Raw genomic sequence first — 23,211 nt, 5'->3', positions numbered from 1 at the left:
CAGAGAGATGCTATTTACAGCAATGTAGATCACGAGTTGAGGGAGATAACAGATTCGGCTTTAGATCAGCTGGTCTGAGATGTGGTCGGATCACTGTAGGCAGACAAGTTCATGCTAACACAACTTGGAGAATTCAGGGGATGCAATGTTTAATGGAAAAATTTGGTTCATTTCTCTTAGAAATGAGAAGTGAAGCTGCAGGAATGGATCAGTAACCTGAGGGAGAGAAAGAGAGAGGGAATAAGGCTGAAGACAGGACTTTGCGAGGTGTCCAAGTTGCAGGATGAATGGATAGATGCAGTTATAGAAGCAAGTGAGAAATCAGGGGTCCTGGCAAGTGGAAGGATGTGAATGCAGGCAGATATTATGAGAAGAATAAACAATTTACCAACAGCACCCAGAAAGATGGGAGAAGACAGATGATGGGGATGGTCTGAGGTGGGGGTATGGCAAAGAAAAGATTTCATTCGATGGTCGAGACAGCAACTGGCTGAAGGAAAAGAATAGGCTGAACTGCTGAGCAGAGGGTGTGTTCTGGGATCAGAGAGGCATGTTTAGAGTTAAGGAACTGAAAAGTGGCACAGACTAAACAATAAGTTCAATATGTATAGAGGTCCTCTGCTGGGTTTTTTTTATTCCTCCAGCTTCATTGAGATTTAACTGACTTGCAGCATGGCAGAAGTTTAAAGTGTCGACTGTGATGATCCAACTGGTGTTTGTGTTGCAGAATCATGACCACAATACAATGAGTTAACATTTCCATCCCCTCATACAGGTGTCATTTCTTTTCGTTCAAGTATATGATACAATATTGCAACTATAGACACTATGCCATACATTAGCTCCCAGGACTTAATCTTCTTGTAACCAAGCTTGTCCCTTGGTCCCACATCTTCCCATCCATCCCTTGCCCCATAACTCCTGGCAAACACCATTCTACTCTGTTTCTATGAACTCTTTCTTTTTTTTTTTTTTTTAAACAAAGAGTTTCCATGTAAGTGATTTCATGCAGAATTTGCCTTTATCTGATTTGTTTCACTTAGGGTAATGCCCTCAAGATTAATTGATTTTGTCCCAAATGGTGGACTTTTTATGACTGAATAATATTCCCTTGGATATATATACTACATTTCTTTATCTGTGCATGCATACATGGGCACTTAGGTTATTTCCACACCTTGGCTATTGTGAATAGTGAACATGTGGATGCAGCTGGGTCTTCAAGAGAGTGCTTTCCTTTCCTGAACACATGATGAAATGTACATTTATTTCTTATGCTTACTAATACTGAAAAAAAAAATCAGAGTGGAAGCATTTAACTGAGTACCTTAGACTTTTGGGACAGGCTTCCAAATATAAAAATCCAGAACTTTCTGGTGAGCAAAATTTCTGTGGACATTTAGCATGACAACCGATTTATCTCAAGGTGCTATTTCAGAGGGCTGAGAAAAATTATAATAGATTCTTTTTTTGTTAACAAAATGAAGCATATAATATCTCACTTCTAAACCAATCCTTTATGCATTTCCAGTAATTTTGCAATCTCTTATGTAACTGTTCATGTGTAAGAAGTTAGATCATAATCCTACTCTTCTCTTCCAGCTTCTAGTAAAGCATTACTTCCTAAGAACTTGCTGGTTTTCTATCGAACAGCTAAGTTCTTCCTATATTTACCTTATCGTTTGGACAATTTCACTTTTTCCCTGACTTTTTATTTTTCACAGCACCAGCAATGCCAAGATTTTTGTTAGGATTTTGTTTAAAAGCTAAAACTTTAAGCAGCTTCTGAGAAGAAACATATTCTTCTTCCTTCATGTGTTCACAACTAGCTCCTTTTTTTGGGGGGCGGGGGATGAGTTTAATGTGTTACCTTTACCTTTTTAAAAAATTATTTATTTTTAATGAAAGATAATTTCTCTACAACATTGCATTGGTTTCTGCCATACATCAACATGAATCAGTCATACAACTAGTTCTGTCTTGTTACATCCTAAAGCCCCGTGTCATAAATTTCTCTTTGCTTCTCTCTACAACCTGGATTGATTCTGACCTGGTGGGTACATTAATATGCTGGTTGGCTTCTGTTCCAGTTATTTGGTTTGTTGTTGCTTAGTTGATGAGTTGTGTTTGACTCTTTGTGACCTCATGGACTGTAGCCTGCCAGGCTCCTCTGTCTATGGGATTCCCCAGGCAAGAATACTGGAGTGGGTTATCATTTCCTTTTCCAGGAGATCTTCCTGATCCAGGGATCAAACCCATGTCTCCTGCCTGGCAGGCAAATTCTTTACTGCTGAGCCATCTTGGTACCTTGGCCATTTGGAGTCAGACGTGCTACCTTTGCATGGTGAGGTCCTGGTACACCTGGCCATTCTGGACCATGAACTGTTTTTAAATACCAGCTCTTCTATATAGGAACGAGCTAATCAATCCCCTGAATCCTCTGTCCTCTTCTTTCTCCTCAGGTCCTGGAATGAAAAACTTATACTCTCCTTTTGAAAATAGTTATAATAGACAGGAAACATCGAAACACCCCTCATTAAGAAACTGATTAAATAAATCATGATGCATCCATGCCACTGAATGCTACAGAGCAGTTACAGCAGAATGAGGCAATCCTATGCATGCTGGTATTGTGATTTATAAGAAATCACATTAGAAATATACATTTGGTCTTCTCCATGGTTCCTGGCTCATAGCCCCCCAGACCTTTGAGATGTCCTCAGCTACAAAAACAATGGGAGCATCTTTTGCTATAACACTTGGCCTCTTGTCCTCAGTTCCTGAAAAACTGCTTCAGAACCATGAAGATGTAATGAGTGTCTTATTATTCATAACAAGCCCCTCTCAACCTCAACAGGGTTCATGCTAATGAGGCAACTTTTGGAAATCCTTTAAAGATGGGGAAGCTGGTTGCCAGGGGAACCAACCTTGAATAGAAGGTTAGAACTTTCAGTCCCATCCTCTGATTTTCTGGAGAAAATGGGAGAGGGGCTGGAGGCTGAATCAATCACCAACAGCCATTGATTTTGTCAATATTGCCTGTTAAATGAAGCTTCCATAAAACCCAAAAAGGATGGGGTTCAGAGACCTTTCAGGTTGGGGTATCAGAACATGTTTTTATGCCTGCTGTTGGGGCTCAGACTCCCCTAGGACAGAAGCTCCTTTGTTTGGGACTCCACCTTAAATATCTCTTCATCTGCCTGTTGATTTGTATCCTTTAATACCCTTTGTAATAAACCAGTAATCCAGGGAATAAACTGATTCCTTGAGTTATGTGAGCCATTCTAGCAGAATAGTTGGACCCAAGGAGTAGGTGCAGGAAACTCTGACTTACAGACAGTTGACAAAAAGCACAGGTGATGACTCAGTTGGTGTCAGAAGTGGGATGGGGGTGTCTTGTATGATTGAACCTTTAACCTATGGGATCTTATGTCCCCGGGTAGAGTGTGTCAGAATTGAATTGAAATGCAGGACACCCAACTTGTGTTGGAGAATTTCTTCCTGGTGGGGAATTCCACCCCACTCCCCCAACATGTACACACATTTGAACTGATTCCAGAACTTTTAGTATGCTAATCTGATGTGATCACTGAGTTTTAGGGTTGAGTAGAGAAAGCAAGATGCAGGACCCTAGAAATAGTGTTATACACTTTTGTATCAAAAAGGAGGGGGCTAGATATACAGAGGTCTAGAAGCTCACTGAGCATTTGAACTGGATGCTAAGTAGAATGGGTGTCTCAGGTGGATGAGCTGGGCACCTGGGTTCAGGTGTGTCTTTACATCATTTCAGTCATGAGAGGGCATTAAAGTCCTATACATGAGTTGATGTTAACACATGAGTCCTAGAGACAGATAGCTTGGGTACCAATCCCAGCCTCTCCACTTACCACGAGTCACCGCACACAAGTTATTTAACCTCACTGAGGATCAGTTTTTCTATCTCTATAGTAGAGATAATAATAGTACTTACTTTATATGGTTGTCACAAAGATTATATGAATTAATGCATGATTTTTTAATTGGCTCATATTAAGTGCTATATGAGTGTTAATTATTATATGATCCCTTGCTGGAATGCTTTATCATAGACATGTAAAGCCTTTGTTAAATTAGAGAAAAATGTGTGAAAATAGATGAAGGCAAAAAAGTAAAACATTTCACACATAGACTTTGATTGGACTCAAAAGGACCTCTTGTCAAGCCCAGGAAATAAGTGATCTTTTCTCTTCACTGCCTGCCACCTCAGCTCCCAGCTTCACCAAAGATGAAAGCAGAGAGAAGCAAGGCTGCCCAGAGAAAAAGACAGCACTTTTGAAAAGGACTGAATAACTGTGTCCAGATGCAGTAAATGCCAAAGGAGATGGAACCCAGAGGTTCTCAAGTCAGGCGGCTCCAGTTGAAAGTTGACTTGAAAATTCAAATAAACTGGTTGGAGCCTCCATCCAGTCTTCTACGGTGAAACCTTCCTGGCCTGAGAAAAAATATCGAGGTCTTCACACTCTCCTGGTCAGTTCCGTTCTGAGCCAACTTCCTCTTTACCTTTTGGCCACGGCCCTGTGGTTCTTTTGTACATCCTGTCACCCCTGCGGAACAATGCCAAATTCCCTTCCTCCTCCTCCAGAATACCTCCATGAGGTAGCAAACACACCAGACTTTTTACTGATCTTTTGGAGTAAGAGCGAGGTCTGCTGGGCAGAGGACAGACCTTTACCCTTGCATCCTGGACATTGGGCCAGCACATGTAGTTCCAAGTCCAGCCACTGGGGGGCGTTGACTGGCCACCGAGCTCTATTTGTTTCTTCCTAGTCCTTTTTCTTCTCTTCCTTCCAAATGCCAGTCTCCAACCTCCACTTGGTGACTTCTATGCTTACAGCACTCACTTCATATTCGTCCCCTCCTTCTAGACCATACCTTGTCCTTAGGGTTAAAGATGGTGGCAGGGAAAACAGTGCAGGGTGGAGAGGGGCACTGGCTTATTTTCTGCCCTCTACCAGCTATTAAAGTGGTTTCTTAAATCTATCAACACTTTTCTGAACACATCTTCTCTGATATAGCTTTGCCTCTTTCTCCATCCCTCTAACAGGCAGAGATGTAGTTGGAGGACCATTGAAATGGTCATGGTCCAAATGCTCCAAATGAAATGGTCCAAATTAGGCCAGCCTGTCCTATGCAATGAGTAGTAACCACAGGCCCCCTTGAGGATGACCTACTTTGCTGTATCAGAATCTCATCATTCTGAAAATGGAGCACTATGAAGCATCTGTTGTCCTGGAGAAAGCAGACAGTAAAAATTCTTGTGGGCTTCTGAAGCCGAGCCCTCCTAACACTCCTTTAGGAAGTGTTAGGAAGTGCTAGGAAGCAGGCAGATTTTTAAAATCAAGTGAGGGTATTGAATGATCAAAAGAGGGATGTTAACCAGTAAGGACAGCCTGACTTGGTGACTCAGGATTAGGACAAAACCTAATGGTTTGGGGACTTCCTTGGTGGTCCAGTGGTTAAGAATCTGCTTTGCAATGCAGGGAACCCGGGTTCCATCTCTGGTTGGGGAAGTAAGATCCTACATGTCACAGGGTAACTGAGCCCGTGTGACTCAACTAGAGAGAAGCCTGACACAGCCAAATAAATAATAAAGTTTTTAAAAAGCCTAACGAATGATTTTGTTGCAGAGTATGTAGTCTCACCCTCTGAAGTGTCATGCTTTGAAGATTAACAGTTTTACCTTTAGACTACATTGTATCTTTTCCCCACCTTAAGTTCCTATATTGAAGCCCCAACTCCCAATATACTTGGGTCCTTTAAGGAGGTGATTAATGTCATGAGGGTGGGATTCTAATTCAATAGGACTGGTGTCCTTAAAAGAGAAGGGGGAGACGTCAAGTCCTCCCGCCCCGCCCCTTTCCTGAATGCACAGAGGGAAAGCCATGTGAAGACACAGCAAGAAGGTGGCCCTTTGCAATGCAGGAAGAGAGAAAAGGGAAACCAGCACTGATAGCACCTTGATCTTGGATGTTCAGCCTTCAGAACAATGAGAAAATAAATTCCCGCTGCCCCGTCTCGGATATTTTGTAACATCAGCTTAAGGAGTACCGGCAGGGAACATGTGAAGTGAGTATTGATCTTGGAGTCTGTGCAGCCCTGTCTCAGCTCTGGGTTAAAAAGGTCTCCACCCCAACATCAGTCACCTCGCGGCTGACTCTGCGGACGCACTACTCGGCAGTGCCGCCAAGTGGCCGCAGGATGCAACGGCAGACGTGAACCCGTTGCGCGGAAACCTCCCCCATGCTCCCCTTCTCCCATCCTCCTTGTTCTCTGCAAGCCCCTGTAGTTCTTGGACAATGCATGAGTGGGTGGCCATTGAAAGGAAGATTCTAGACATCCTGATAATAAGGCAGGTGCGTGCTTAAGAAATTAGTTTGCAACAATACAAGAGGTAAATTAATTGTATTTGTGTCCAAATTGGTGAAGCGTTTCATGAGATAACAATGCTAAAGCAGCTGCAGAAGTTATTGTTGCAAATAGCATTTTAATTTCTTCTTCCTACATCGAAGTAACAGCTTCTATGATTTCAATGAGCTTTGGGATTGCACCTTTTTTTTTTACTCTCTACCTCTCCTGATACATTCTCTGCCCTTCCCTTCCCTTGTCTTCCCCCAGGAAGTCAACTTCCATGAATCAGATCAATAGATTTCCTTTTTAAAAAAAATATCATTTTATTTATATATTTATTTTTGGCTTTGCTGGGTCTTTGTGGCTGAATGGGTTTTTCTCTAGTTGCAGTGAGTGGGGGCCACCCTCTAGTCCTGGTACATGGGTTTCTCATTGCGGTGGATTCTCTTGTTGTGGAGGCTTCTCTTGCTGTGGAGGCTTCTCTAGTTGTGGAGGCTTCTCTTGCTGTGGAGGCTTCTCTTGCTGTGGAGGCTTCTCTTGCAGTGGAGGCTTCTCATTGCAGTGGCTTCTCTTGCTGTGGAGGCTTCTCTTGCTGTGGAGGCTTCTCTTGCTGTGGAGGCTTCTCTTGTTGTGGAGGCTTCTCATTGTGGTGGCTTCTCTTGCTGTGGAGGCTTCTCTTGCTGTGGAGGCTTCTCTTGCCGTGGAGGCTTCTCTTGCTGTGGAGGCTTCTCATTGCGGTGGCTTCTCTTGCTGTGGAGGCTTCTCTTGCTGTGGAGGCTTCTCTTGCTGTGGAGGCTTCTCTTGTTGTGGAGGCTTCTCATTGCGGTGGCTTCTCTTGCTGTGGAGGCTTCTCTTGCTGTGGAGGCTTCTCTTGCTGTGGAGGCTTCTCTTGTTGTGGAGGCTTCTCTTGTTGTGGAGGCTTCTCTTGCTGTGGAGGCTTCTCTTGTTGTGGAGGCTTCTCATTGCGGTGGCTTCTCTTGCTGTGGAGGCTTCTCTTGCTGTGGAGGCTTCTCTTGCTGTGGAGGCTTCTCTTGCTGTGGAGACTTCTCTTGTTGTGGAGGCTTCTCATTGTGGTGGCTTCTCTTGCTGTGGAGGCTTCTCATTGCGGTGGCTTCTCTTGTTGTGGAGGCTTCTCTTGCTGTGGAGACTTCTCTTGTCGTGGAGGCTTCTCTTGCTGTGGAGACTTCTCTTGTCGTGGAGGCTTCTCTTGCTGTGGAGGCTTCTCTTGTTGTGGAGGCTTCTCTTGCTGTGGAGACTTCTCTTGTTGTGGAGGCTTCTCATTGTGGTGGCTTCTCTTGCTGTGGAGGCTTCTCTTGCTGTGGAGGCTTCTCTTGTTGTGAACCATGGGTTCTAGGCCATGCGGGCTCCAGCAGTTGCAGCTCCTGGGCTCTAGAGCACAGCCTCAGTAGTTGTGGTGCACAGGCTTAGTTTCTCCATGGCACGTGGGATCCCCCCAGATCAGAGACTGAACCCCTGTCTCCTGGATTGGCAGGTGGATTCTTTATCACTGAACCACCAGGGAAGTCCCACCAGATTTCCTTTTCCCACTAGATCCTGGGCTGGGTTTGACCAAAGGAAGACACTGACAGGAAGTTTGACTAGTGGTGGAGAAAGGCTGGACATTCACTCTCCCATCTCCTCCCTGCCAGGCTGCTGATTGGTCCCTGCTGCCTTACTTCCTGTATCCACATGCACAGCTGCTCCTGAGCAGTGTCTCTCCTGCTCTGACTTTGTCTGGGGCTCAGCACCAGCAACCTTTCCCTGGCCCTTTCCCCCAGGAGTTAACAGCTTCTCACTGTTACTATTTCCCAGGTTCTGCATCATGTTTGCCCATGCCTGTGAAAATGTCCTTCATTCAATTCTGTTCAGTTACCTCTGCAAGTCTCCTGCTAACCCTGAATGTTGTTCAGTCACTCAGTCGTGTCTGACCCATTGCGACCCCATGGACTGTAGCACATGGGGCTTCCCTGTCCTGCACCATCTCCCGGAGCTTGCTCAAAGTCATGTCCACTGAGTCGGTGATGCCATCCAACCATCTCATCCTCTGTTGTCCGCTTCTCGTCCTGCCTTCAGTCTTTCAGGGCCTTTTCTAATGAGTCGGCTCTTTGTGCATCAGGTGGCCAAAGTATTGGAGCTTCAGCTTCAGCATCAGTCCTTCCAATGAATATTCAAGACTGATTTCCTTTAGGAATGACGGATTTGATCCCCTTGCAGTCCAAGGGACCCTCAAGAGTCTTCTCCAGCACCACAATTCAAAAGCATCAATTCTTCAGGGCTCAGCCTTCTCTATAATCCAACTCTCACATCCATACATGACTGGAAAAACCATAGCTTTGACTAGACAGACCTTTGTAGGCAAAGTAATGTCTCTGCTTTTTAATATGCTGTCTAAGTTCTTCCAAGGAGCAAGCATCTTTTAATTTCATGGCTACAGTCACCATCTGAAGTGATTTTGGAGCCTGTGAAAATAAAGTCTGAAAATAAACCCTGAATGGTACAGGATAATTGACTCCTCATTCTACTCTAGTTCAACCATCTTTACTCTTTAATCTTCTTCACCCAAAATCTACTCTGCAGGAAAGAGAAATGTTTAGGTGAATCAACTGGATGGAAAATGACACCAAATGGATGGTTTGTTCTTTGTCCAAGCATGTGGTTTCTGTGACACTGCATGGCTTCCTGTGTGACTGAGGATCCCCAATACTGCAATCTTCTCTGGCAAGTTTCCCCATGGCAGCTGGATTGATACACAAAGTCAATCAATTGTGGGGAAAACCCATGATGCATGCCTAGGGCCTGGAAGCTGATGGGGCATCGTTTCAGCTTCCAGCTTTGTGTCCCCAAGAAACACATTCCCCGGTCAGCTGATGGTAAGAACTGGATATGATGCTTTTGTTCTGAACCAAGTCAAGCATTGTTGTCCCTGATACCCACAGCTCTGCACTGTTCTGGTGGCTCCTTCACCACCAGATCTGACAGTGCACTCGCTGGAGTGGCTGCAATTAAAAGAGCTAAGAGCATCATTTAAATATTGCTTGGATGTTGGCAAGAACATGGAGCAACTTGAACTCAGACTTGATGGGTGGGGAGTTTGGCTCTTTCTAATTGTAGGGCTTATGACCTAGATATTTTACTCATATTTACAGGAAAGCAATGAAAATCTTGTCCACATAAAGATTTCCATATGGGGCTTCCTTGATGACTTGGTGGTAAACAATCCACCTGCCAGTGCAGGAGACATGGGTTCCATCCCTGGTTTGGGAATCCCATATGCCTCCGAGCAACTAAGCCCATGCATCACAACTATTGAGTGCTTTCTCTAGAGCCCAGGAACCACAGTTACTGAAACCTGAAGTCCCTAGAGTCCATACTCCACAACAAGAGAAGCCCCAGCGATGAGAAGCCCATGCCCCACAGCTAGAGAGTAACTCCTGCTTGCTGCAACTACAGAAATGTCCACATAGCAATTAAGACCCAGCACAGCCAAAAATAAACAAAGAAAATTATTCCTAGAAGGATTTACATATGAATGTCCCTCTGTCCATGGGGATCTTCCAGGCAAGAATACTGGAGTGTGTTGCCATGCCCTTCTCCAGGGGATCTTCCCAATCCAGAAATCGAACCTAAGTCTTCCACTTTACTGTCTGAGTCACCAGGGAAGCTCCAAAATTATTTTTAAAAGGATTTACATATGAATGCCCATACCAGTACTCATATGAGCTAAAAACTGGAATCATCAACAGGAAAGACACAAACAGTGGGATATTCAGAGAAGAGAATGGAAAACTATCCAGCCTTAGAAGGAAAGAATTATTGATTCACATGATAACATGAATAAGCCTCAAAAATATTGCACTAAATGAAAGAAATATTCCATACACGATTCCATTTATGTGAAATTTTCAGACAGGGAAACTAATCTATTGAGAAAAATCTCAGAATAGTGGTTGCGTCTGAAGAAGGCTAGGATTGACTGGAAAGAGGGATAAAGGAACATTCTTTTTTTCCTAATTTTACTTTCATTGGAGTATAGTTGATTTATAATGTTGTGTTAGTTTTAAGTGTTCAGCAAAGTGACTCAGTTGTACAAATACAAACATTCACTCTTTTTTAGACTCTTTCCTCACATAGGTTATTCCAGAATATTGAGTAGAGTTCCTGGTGCTATACACTAGTTGAAGGAACTTTCTTAAATGGTGGGAATGTTCTGTCCTGACAAGAGTTTTGGGTACAAAGGTATATGATTTTGTCAAAACCCATCACTTAAAGGGATGTTCCTGGTGTTCCAGTGGTTAAAAATATGCCTACCAATGCAGGGCACATTGGGTTCAATCACTGGTCTGGGAAGATCCCACATGTCACGGGACAGCTAAGCCCATGAGCCACACCCACTGAGCCTGCACTCCAGAGCCCAGGAGCCCTCATGCTGCAACTGCAGAAGCTTGCCTGCCTAAAGCTTTGCAACAGGAGAAGCTGCCACAATTAGAGGTCCAAGGACTGTGGTGAAGAGTAGTCTGCACTTCCTGCAACTAGAGAAAGCCCACGTGTAGCAATAAAGACCCAATGCAGCCAAAAAAAGTAAAAATAAAATAAAATGACTGTTTCCTTTAAAAAAATCACTTAGTAACAAATACCTAAAAGCAAAAATTAAAAATCTAGAGTAGAGTTTGGAATTTCAAAAATACAATGTTAAAGAAAAGAAGAAGGAAAAGAAAGAGAGAAAAAACGAACAAAGAAAAACAAACAAGGTCGCAAAAATTATAAAGAAAATACAGGTACAAAATTGATAACTAATACCAAAAAGCAAAAATTAAAAATCTAGAGTAGAGTTTGAAATTTCAAAAATACAATGTTAAAAAAAAGAAGAAGAAAAATAAAGAGAGAAAACAAACAAACAAACAAAAACAAACAATGTCGCAAAAATTATAAAGAAAATACAGGTACAAAATTGATATCAAATGCCAAAAAGCATAAATTAAAAATCTAGAGTAGAGTTTGGGATTTCAGATATACAATGTTATATAAAAGAAGAAGAGAAAGAAACAGAAAGAAAAAAAAAAGTCACAGAAATTATAAAAAAACTATAGGTACAAAATTGATAACATATACCAAAAAGCTAAAATTAAAAATCTAGAGTAAAGTTTGGAATTTCAAAAATACAATGTTAAAGAAAAGAAGAAAAAAAAAACAAGGTCAAAAAAATTATAAAATATATATATATGAAGTTTGCTGAAGAAGAAAAAAATAAGGTCTTTTTTTTTTTTGCAAAGTATTAGGTTATAAAAGTGAAAATTAAAGGAACAATAGAGGACTTAAAATTTAAAAAAAAAAAGAAAGAAAGAATGATCGTAAAAATAGTAAAAATATATCTAGGACTTTCTCTGGTTTTGTTGTGAGTATTGTGGGTTCAGTTCATTTTTGGCTAGTTCCTTGGTCCGACTTACATTTCTCAAGATCTATAGGCCCCTTCCTATGTAGTCCGTAGTAACCACAGGGTTTTAATCTATTGCCTGTAGCTTCCAAGGCGTTTCCCTCTGTTATAGCTTCTTCTGTTTGCTGGTCTCTTCAGTGTCTGGTTTCCGCCCTGACACAAAGGGGATGGTTGAGGACACTTTTTTTTTTAGGCTCACTTGTTCAGTCGCGCTGTGGGGAGGGAGGGAGGGATGCTGCAAACAAATAACTCTGACATGCGCTTGCAGTGCCTCAGCCACACTGGGTCTGCCCCTGCTCACGGCGCGTGTAGCCTCCCTGCCCACACTGCTCGGGTTCTAGGTTGTTCCGCCGGGAACAATCCAAGGCCGGCCCTGGGCTGCATGCACCTCCCAGGTCCAAGCCGCTCAGGTTCAGGCACTCGGGTAGTCCTCAGAGGTGCAGACTCGGTTGGGCCTGCGTTTTGTGCTCTTCCCAGGTCCGAGCAGCTCAGGTGATGTGTTTGGCGGGTGCCAATGCTGCGACTTATCGCCTCCCCGCCACTCGGTTATCTGAGTGTAAAACCAGCGCACCTTCTCAGGCAGATGTTGACCGTCCAGACCCCCAAGAAGTTTTAGTTAGCAAAGAAGCCTGCTTACAGTTTTATAGATAATGTCTCTCTGGGGCTGCGATTGCCCCCTTCCGGCTCTGGCTGCCTGTCACCAGAGGGGGAAGGTCTGCAACCGGCTATCTCTGTTCAGTCCTTTGTTCCGTGCGCGGGCCTGGCGGTGTCTTAGGTGAGGGCTGGCTTTTCGCGTGGTAGATATCCCACAGTCTGGTTTGCTAGCCCAAATTATTTCACTCAGATAGCGCTCAGGATATTCAGGCCAGATTCTTACTCTAAGTGATGCTGCCCGCGCCGCGCCTCCCTGCCCAGCCCCCGCTTGCTAATGGTGTGTGCAGGTGTCTGTGCTGCTTCTCCACTGGGGGAGTTACCATAGGGCTCACAATCTGTGAGTGTTAATTGTTTATTTATTTTTGTCCCTGTTATGTTGCCCTCTGTGCTTCTAAAGCTCGGCACAGATTCGGCAGTGAGAAGATTTCCTGGTGTTTGGAAACTTCTCTCTTTTTAAGACTCCCTTCCCGGGACAGAACTCCGTCCCTCCCTCTTTTGTCTCTTTTTTTGTCTTTTATTTTTTTTTCTATCTCCTTTTGAAGAGTTGGGTTGCTTTTCTGGGTGCCTGATGTCCTCTGCCGGCATTCAGAAGTTGTTTTGTGGAATTTACTCAACGTTTAAATGCTCTTTTGATGAATTTGTGGGGGAGAAAGTGTTCTCCCCATCCTACTCCTCCGCCATCTTGGCTCCTCCAAAGAAACTAAAGACCTATATATAGAAAACTATAAAACACTGGTGAAAGAAATCAAAGAGGACACTAATAGATGGAAAAATATACCATGTTCATGGATTGGAAGAATCAATATAGTGAAAATGAATATACTACCCAAAGCAATTTATAGATTCAATGCAATCCCTATCAAGCTACCAACAGTATTCTTCACAGAGCTAGAACAAATAATTTCAGAATTTGTATGGAAACACAAAAAACCTCAAATAGCCAAAGCGATCTTGAGAAAGAAAAATGGAACTGGAGGAATCAACCTACCTGACTTCAGGCTCTACTACAAAGCCACAGTTATCAAGACAGTATGGTACTGGCACAAAGACAGAAATATAGATCAATGGAACAAAATAGAAAGCCCAGAGATAAATCCACGCACATATGGACACCTTATCTTTGACAAAGGAGGCAAGAATATACAACGGATTAAAGACAATCTCTTTAACAAGTGGTGCTGGGAAATCTGGTCAACCACTTGTAAAAGAATGAAACTAGACCACTTTTTAACACCATGCACAAAAATAAACTCAAAATGAATTAAAGATCTCAACATAAGACCAGAAACTATAAAACTCCTAGAGGAGAACATAGGCAAAACACTCTCTGACATACATCACAGCAGGATCCTCTATGACCCACCTCCCAGAATAGTGGAAATAAAAGCAAAAATAAACAAATGGGACCTAATTAACCTTAAAAGCTTCTGCACATCAAAGGAAACTATTAGCAAGGTGAAAAGACAGCCTTCAGAATGGGAGAAGATAATAGCAAATGAAGCAACTGACAAACAACTAATCTCAAAAATACACAAGCAACTCCTACAGCTCAACTCCAGAAAAATAAATGACCCAATCAAAAAATGGGCCGAAGAACTAAATAGACATTTCTCCAAAGAAGACATACAGATGGCTAACAAACACATGAAAAGATGCTCAACATCACTCATTATCAGAGAAATGCAAATCAAAACCACTATGAGGTACCATTTCACACCAGTCAGAATGGCTGTAATCCAAAAGTCTACAAGTAATAAATGCTGGAGAGGGTGTGGAGAAAAGGGAACCCTCTTACACTGTTGGTGGGAATGCAAACTAGTACAGCCACTATGGAGAACAGTGTGGAGATTCCTTAAAAAACTGGAAATAGAACTGCCTTATGATCCAGCAATCCCACTGCTGGGCATACACACTGAGGAAACCAGAAGGGAAAGAGACATGTGTACCCCAATGTTCATCGCAGCACTGTTTATAATAGCCAGGACATGGAAGCAACCTAGATGCCCATCAGCAGATGAATGGATAAGAAAGCTGTGGTACATATACACAATGGAGTATTACTCAGCCATTAAAAAGAATACATTTGAATCAGTTCTAATGAGGTGGATGAAACTGGAGCCTATTATACAGAGTGAAGTAAGCCAGAAAGAAAAACACCAGTACAGTATACTAACACATATATATGGAATTTAGAAAGATGGTAACAATAACCCTGTGTACGAGACAGCAAAAGAGACACTGATGTATAGAACAATCTTATGGACTCTGTGGGAGAGGGAGAGGGTGGGAAGATTTGGGAGAATGGCATTGAAACATGTAAAATATCATGTATGAAACGAGTTGCCAGTCCAGGTTCGATGCACAATACTGGATGCTTGGGGCTAGTGCACTGGGACGACCCAGAGGGATGGTATGGGGAGGGAGGAGGGAGGAGGGTTCAGGAAGGGGAACACATGTATACCTGTGGTGGATTCATTTTGATATTTGGCAAAACTAATACAATTATGTAAAGTTTAAAAATAAAATAAAATAAAAAAAAATCACTTAGTACTGTTAAGATCAGTGCATTTCATGCCATAAATTTCATGGAAATCAATTGAAACAAATACTGAACTCCAGTTAATGATAGACATACTTAAGTGTTCAGAGGTGAAATGGACGGATATCTGCAACTAACCTTGAAACATACAAATAAATAGGTCAGTGGTAGTAGGTATGAATAGATAATTAAAAGTATAATGAAGTAAGTTTAGCAAAATATTAATTGCAAAAATTAGACCTTTCCTAACATGGTTTCTCCAACATTATTCTCTAAATGTACTCCTGTGCTGTATGCTGTTTGAGTCGTGTCCAACTCTGGGTGACCCCATGGACTATAGCCCTCCAGGCTGTTCTGTCCATGGGATTCTCCAGGCAAGAATACTGGAGTAGGTTGCCATTTCCTTCTCCAGGGGATCTTCCCGACCCAGGGATCAAACGCAGGTCTTACAAATTGCAGGCAGATTCTTTACCATCTGAGCCAAAATTATGAACTGATGAAATGTACTCCTACCACCCTGCAAGTGGAAACAGACTGGCATCACAAATGTAGATTTGGCCACGGGCAGGGCAATGTCACAGCTTTCTACCCCTGCTCTTTTTTTTTTTTTTTTTGCCTGCAGAAGACATGCATGTTAGACAAAGCATTAGAGAAAGTTAAATAATGACACCAAGAACGCCATCCCAGAGAGCCTTGAATTCTTCTGGCTAGATGTTCCCTAGGTTGTTTCTCTTGGTGTGCAAGTACAGGAAAAAAAAATCATAAAACTGATGCCTGTATGATCACTGGCAGAGGCAGGCACTGCCATGGGATGCATAATTTATGATTTTTTCCTTTAGAAGAATCATCCTACAGGGTCCTGGTAACTTGACAACAGCTAATGTTGCAGAGAGAAGTCAATTCTGATTCTGTGTCAAAACTGTTTCTTTGACTTGCTTTCTGTTGCTTTTGTTATAATCACACATAAAGGCCCACCTCAGAGAATCCTGCCCCTCTGCCTGATACTGTTAAGCTAAAGTGCCTTTGTCATGACCCTGTCTACCTGTAGATGGAGGGAAGGAAGAAATCAACACATCCCCCTGCCTGAGGCTTGCCATTCTAGGAGATATTTACAAGATTAATGGGCTTTTTCGTTCGTTTTCTCCCCTCCCATCCCCCGTCTCTGATCCATAAAAGAACCTGGAATCCAGACCATGACAAGATGGTTATTTTGAGACTTTAGTCTGCCATCTTCCTGGTCAGTCAACTCTCCGACTAAAGCTGTATCCCTCACCCAACACCTCATCTCTGACTCATCAGCCCATCAGGCGGTGAGCAGAACTTGGACTCAGTAACACTAAGACCAATATCTGAAGCCAAATGATGATGTTCTTGATTAAGGGCTGAATATTTACATCCTTTCAAAATTCCTATGTTGGAGACTTATCCCTTAACATGTTGATATTAGGAGGTGGAGGCTTTAAAAGGTTTAGCTGAAGTCATGAGAGCAGGGCCTCCGTGATGGGATTGGTGGCCTTACAAGTAGCGGAGAGTGACCAGAGCTTGCCGTCTCTGTCCCCCAAGTGGAGACACAGTATGAAGATCATCTGCTAGCCAGGCAGAGGGCTCTCACCAGGACTGAACCTCCCAGGCTTTGATCTTGGACTTGCCAGCCTGGAGAGCCTTGAGAAATAAATGTCTGTTGTTTATGCTGCCAGTGTATAGTATTTTGTCACAATAGACAGAACCAACTAAGACATTCATGACATTATTAATAGCGACATTCATTTTATAGCTTACTTTGAGCTGGGCACTGATTTATCTTATTCACATGTATTCTTTTTAATTCTCACAGCCACCATTTGAAAGTACAGTTAGTATGAACATCATTTTAGGAGTGATCAAAACGAGGTTCAGTGAGGTTATGTAAGTAGCTACGTCACACAGTGAATCATTAGGAGACTGGGATTTGACAACTAGTCTTTAGGATTTAAAACCCGGTGTCAGAAACTCAAATGCCTGCAGGGCTCAGGCAGGAAAAGAGAAGCAGTGGGCTTTGTGCAAAGCGGAACGCCAGTTCACTCTCACTTGATTCAGCGTTGGGGTTGAACTGGGGTTGGTGGGGACTGCAGCAAACCAGACCCCCCCGCTCTGCTTCTGTTTAAAGGGCCAGATTGATTTCAGCTCTAGTTGATGTCTGATGAGCATGTATGTATGTGGACTGGGTCTTGCAGGCTTTTTGGTATCTCAACTGATGCCAAATCTATATTCTGACCCAAAATATCTAAATACTTAAACATCAGAAATGAATTAAATATTAAAGTGCTGTAAATTAGCCAGTTACATTAACCTTGAAATACAGTATTAAAATATAGAAGTGTACATGCATGCATGCTAAGTAGCTTCAGTCGTGTCCGATTCTTTGTGACCCTATGGACTGTAGCCCACCATGCTCCTCTGTCCATGGGATTCTCCAGGCTAGAATACTAGAGTGGGTAGCCATTTCCTCCTCCAGGGGATCTTCCTGACCCAGGAATTGAACTCTCATCTCTTACATCTCCTGCATTGGCTGGTAGGTTCTTTACCACTAGTGCCACCTGGGAAGCCCAAAATATTAAAGCAAACAATAACAAAAAACTAAAACTTCTTTCTAAGCAGAACAGGGAACTTCTGTTGTAAGACTCTGGATGTAACTACTACATAAATTGCCAGGCATTTCTGGTCCTATGCAAAGGCCCACTTATGGTGGGTAGCGGTGGTCAGTGGCAGAGACACAAGAGACACCATGCTGTTGCCTGGGATTGCTGGGCAACCACGCCGACGCTGAGATGGGTAGCAAGCAGAATATTTCTTAAGTGACCTCAGGAACTCCATGTGTTCCTTGGCTAGCAGACTCACTGGGGCCCGTGGTTCTGGCCATTGCACAGTGGGAGGCACGCGGTAAACTCAACATCTTATGAGATCAAGGGCTTGTGCCCCCTGCCAGGAGGGGCGGCAGAGTCACTACCTACTAGGCAGCTCGCTTCCCTGACAAGTCCTATAAATAACTGACTTCTAAAACCAGACTGCTTCTGTCTAGGCTGTCTGCTGCTCTACCAGCTGACTAGGTTGCCTCTCACCTGCCAGGTAAAAAGCACCTGCGGCAGCAGGAGTCAGGGCCCCTCTGCAGGTTCCCGCAGCCCTTGGTCTCAGCACATCTCTCCGTGGAATGAGGGAAGATCGGGAAACTTGCCTTCTCTAGCTGCTGCTTCTTTTTTTATTTTTTAATTTTATTTATTTATTTTGGCTGTGCTGGGTCTTTATTGCTGTGTGTGGGCTTTCTCGAGTTGTGGGGAGAGGGGGCCGCTCTCCAGCTGTGGTGCGTGGGGCTTTTCACTGTGGTGGCTTCTCCTGTTACAGAGCACGGGCTCCAGAGGGTGTAGGCTTCAGCAGTTGTGGTGCATGGGCTTAGTGGCCCAGCAGCATGTGGGACCTTCCGGAACCAGCGATCGAGCCCTTGTCCCCTGCACTGGCAGGCAGATTCGTATCCACTGCGCCCCCAGGGAAGTCCCTCTTGCTGCTCCTTGATTCATGACTTTCCCCATGAAAGCCCACCTCTGAAATACACAATGTGGAATTTCCACATTGACACTGTGGAATTTGCCTTAACCCATTTTGCACGAGAGTAGCCATAACATAGGTCTACAGGATAATGCGAGCATTTATGTAATGTTTAAATAATTGAGTTTTGAATTCAGATGGCAGCTGGTCAAACTGGGAGCCAGCCCACGTACTGCATTTGGAGTTACTAAGATATGCAAGCCTGGGGAAGAATTACCTTGACCCCAAATACTACAGAGGCTGCAGTGAGCACAAAGGGCTCCTGCACTTCTAGCTGCTTAAGGAAAGCGTGAGGATGGGTGGAAGAAGAACGCTGTCGAAAATAGTCTTTTTCATAGCGATTACCAAAACAATCAAGCTTTTTGCAAAAAGTAAAAATAATAGCCATATTCACAGAGATAAGATGACATATTCAGAGCTAATAGAAGGAAAAGTACCCAGTCATGATGATTCTTGGGAAAATGTATTCTTTTTTTGAAAAAAGCTAGGGCATTAGCAGCGGGAAAATTGCAGCTTTTTCTATGAGATAGCACCATGGTTTCTCAACAGAAAGAAAAGTCTTCAGCACGGGAAATGGTTTTACTAAAGAGTTTTCGGTTTAGGCTTTTCAATTTGTGCCCCCTTTTTCTTCCCCCCAATAACAGCTTTATTAAGATATTGTTTCCATTCCATGAAAATAGTCCTTTTAAGTGCACAATTAAGTAGTTTCAACCATATTCACAGAATTCTGTAACCATCACCACTTCCAGTTTTCATCACCCTAACAGGAAACCCCCAGACCCATTAGCAGTTAATATTCTTTACCCTTCCTGCCAACTCTGGGCAACCAATAACCTACTTTCTTAAGGATTTGCCTCTTCTAGATCTTTCATGTAAATGGAATCCTACAACACGTGGCCTTTTGTGTCTCGCGCCCTTCGCTTAACAGAATGTTTTCAAGGTTCACCTGTGTCGTGACATTCCTAGAGCCATCCCAGGGTTCCCCAGCCTTACTATTGACATCTGGGGCTGGATAACTCTTTCTTTTGCGGTGCTGTCCTTTGTACTGTAGGCTGTTTAGCATCATTCCTGTCTTCCACCCCCCTAGATGCTAGTAGCGTCTCCTCTCATTTTAATGGCAACCAAAAACATCCCCAGATACTGCCAAAGGTCCCGTGGTGAGAGGAATTGCTCCTGGTTGAAAACCACTGATCTGATCAAACCTCTTCTCAAAACTCCCCCGGCCCTTGCACTCCTATCACCATTTAAATAAATGAAATTTTGGAAGTTAACTTAATTCCTATAACCACACAGTTAGCTAGTGACCAAGAAAGGGACCAGAACCCTAGCACTTGATAACCTACTTTATGTCTTTTTAGCATCTACCTTTCAAATTTAACTTGACTAAAATCAGGCTGCTTTGTACCCAAACAGCATTTTTCTAAAGCAGTGGTTTTTAAACTTCATAATGCAACCAAGGGTTTGTTAAAATACAGATTACTGGTCACCACCCTCAGAGTTCTTGATTCGGTTGGTCTGGGGTAGGATCTAAGAATTTGCATCTGTATGCAATTTCCAGGTGATGTTCACACTGTGAGTCTGGGGATCCTACTCTGAGAATCAGTGGCGGAGAGTAAACTCATCCTACCCTTTTATGGACAATCACAAATATCACACACAAATATCAATCACAAATATCTTCTCTGGCCGGGCAGGAAACATAACTATGGGACATGGTGGTGTGAGGATGTTGTGGTTGGAGCTGTAGCAGCCATTATGTAACAGTGAATAAAAAACCGAGAGAATCACTGGAAGCCAGGTTGAAGCCCTGATATCAGGGGCTGCTGACACAGCTGCATCTGGAACTGGCAACCTCTGAACATGCTGTCTTGTAGAATGGATTATCAGTTCAGTCAGTTGCTTAGTCATCTCCCACTCTTTGAGACCCCATGGACTGCAGCATACCAGGCTTCCCTGTCCATCACCAACTCCCAGAGTTTGTTCAAACTCATATCCATTGAGTCGGTGATGCCGTCCAACCATCTCATCCTCTGTGGTCCCCTTCTCCTCCTGCCCCCAATCCATCCCAGCATCAGAGTCTTTTCCAATGAGTCAACTCTTCACATGAGGTGGCCAAAGTACTGAAGTTTCAGCTTTAGCATCATTCCTTCCAAAGAACCCAGGACTGGTCTCCTTTAGAATGGAGTAGTTGGATCTCCTTGCAGTCCAAGGGACTCTCAAGAGTCTTCTCCAACACCACAGTTCAAAAGCATCAATTCTTCTGCACTCAGCTTTCTTCACAGTCCAACTCTCATATCCATACATGACCACAGGAAAAACCATAGCCTTGACTAGACGGACCTTTGTTGGCAAAGTAATGTCTCTGCTTTTGAAGACACATTAGGTTGGTCATAACTTTCCTTCCAAGGAATAAGCATCTTTTAATTTCATGGCTGCAATCACCATCTGCAGATTTTTTATTATCTCTGTGTTTCCACTATCTAGAAGAAGGTCTGACATTCAGAGGGTATTCAAGATGTACTTACTTAATGAATGAATGAATTTACTGCTTACCCTTGCCATGCTTCAGTCAACCATGTATACCATTTTTACTTTTGCCATGTATCTAAGCACCATTTGTATTATTACCATTTTCTTTTTCTATTTTTTGGTTGCACCCTAGGGCTTGTGGGATCTTAATTCCCTGACCAGGGATGAATCCAGATCCCGCTGCAGTGAAAGCATAGTGTCTTAACCACTAGAGCACTGGGGAAGTCCCTATTACTATTTTTTTTTTTTACCCTAATCTTCTTCCAAGTAAAATATTTGCAATCCCAGTTTTGATATGTTACTTACAGTTTCTAAGAGATTAAATGAAACACATACATATTGTGTTTCAAAAGCATCCATCTATGATCTATGTACCCCTAGAATTCTTACACTAGCTATGAGTTGAATCATGTCCACACTTAGGGATACCCTGCTGGACTTCAGCCAGTCCTTAATTGGGTCCAGGGTGGTCTGACTTTTTCATGAATAATAAGGAAGTCTCCAAATCCCTTTCTCACTTAGAGCTGCTCTTTCTAGGTTAGGGGTGAAGCAATGAGGGGAGATTGTTTCTCGAATGCTCTTAGCGTATGCAAACTGTGAATAAATAAAAGATGATGACATCTGAGGCTGACAGAGAAGATCCTCGAGGCAGTAACTAATCACCAACAGATGTGAGGTACAAATTACAGTGAAGAGAGCAAGCAAATATGCCCAGGATTTATTGCTATAAAGATGAATAAACCTTGCCTCCTCCAAAAGTCTCTAAAATGGACTGTGTTTTAAGAAAAACTACTTGTGAGATGAAGGGCATGATACTTTGTGTCCCTGGACATTTCTCCTACATTGTACCTAAAAAATTGTAAAAAAAAAGGATGTTGTCTAATGAGACATCAAGCAGCCTGTTTCTAGCTGCCTCCTTTTGGTCCAAACCCTGCTTATTTCTCACCAAAGATTCCCAGCCTGGGGGACTCTTCATCCCGTGAGTATATGATCTTTTCAACATCAGCAGGACAGTTTCTGACTCTCACATTGCATTAATGCAACCTTCTTTTGTGATTTATATTTATGCCAATGTTCAATTCTTCCACTTTCTCCTTCCCACAGCCTCAATTTCCTCTCCAATTCTTTTCATCTTGATAATATCATTTTTGTAGCTAAGTCATAGGCTGTCACTTTGCATTTGTGAATGGAGACAGAGATGTGCGTGATTATTTTTATGAATGCCCATAATGACTAATGCATTGAGTGAATTCTGAGGGAGGGGCTTTAACTTCTGCCTAATGGATTGTCTCCTCCCCCCCCCATGAAATGCTCAGCTTTTTAACAATCTGCCTGTGTGGAACAGGTGATGAAAATCTGTCGTTCTTTTTCAGGGTTTTCAGAGATTGTGAAAAAAGCCAAGCCTATCTTCCAATTGCTTGAATTTCAGAATCACTTTAAGTTGTGGTTCAAAAGAAGAGGGAAATGCACTTCTATTTTAATAAGAATTGGACCAGAATGAGCTTAGCCTGGCTATATAAATACTCCTTCAAAGTCATAATTAGGCCATCTGAAAAAATGATGATCTGTTTTTCAAGGGAAAGCAACATGGTGGGCTAAGACGACCCCAGCACGTGATATCCAGAGCTAGATTTCTATGTCACTTCTGACTTGGCTATCAGATACCAAGAATGTCATTTAACATTATGTGTTTCTGCTTCCTCATCTGTCTTACAAGTTTCTGTAAATGAGGAGAATACAAGAAAGTATTTGGAAACCTATAAAGTGCTATATAAATGAAATCATCCTAATAAAGCAAGGCTGCTTAACAAAATTGATTATTGTTACAAATGCAATGATGCTTTGTCTACCTAACATCCTGGAATTAGGATCCTTAGCCTTCCAAGTTTGTCCTTTTAAAAGAAATAATTTTATTTATTTTTGGCTGTGGTGGGTCTTTGCTGCTGCCGGGGCTTTCTTCTAATTGCAGAGAGTGGGGGCCACTCTCTAGTTGTGGTGCGAGGGCTTCTCATTGTGATGGGTTCTGTTGTTGCAGAGCATGGGGTCTAGGGCGAGAGGGCTTCAGTAGGTGCGTCTCCTGGGCTTAAGAGCA

The 23,211-nt window shown here is 42.9% G+C and overlaps 1 protein-coding gene across 1 annotated transcript in view; it reads right to left on the bottom strand.

Moving 5' to 3' along the window:
* The window catches only part of TMEM132D (transmembrane protein 132D), an 896,922-nt gene that overhangs the window by 78,636 nt on the left and 795,075 nt on the right, over positions 1-23,211 (bottom strand). The gene's annotated exons all lie outside the window — the stretch shown is intronic.

The sequence above is a fragment of the Bubalus kerabau genome, chromosome 16 (assembly GCF_029407905.1).
Source record: "Bubalus kerabau isolate K-KA32 ecotype Philippines breed swamp buffalo chromosome 16, PCC_UOA_SB_1v2, whole genome shotgun sequence".
Classification (NCBI taxonomy): Eukaryota; Metazoa; Chordata; class Mammalia; order Artiodactyla; family Bovidae; genus Bubalus; species Bubalus kerabau.
Note: the sequence above shows the minus strand (reverse complement) of the source record. Positions and strands in the feature narration are given on the sequence as shown.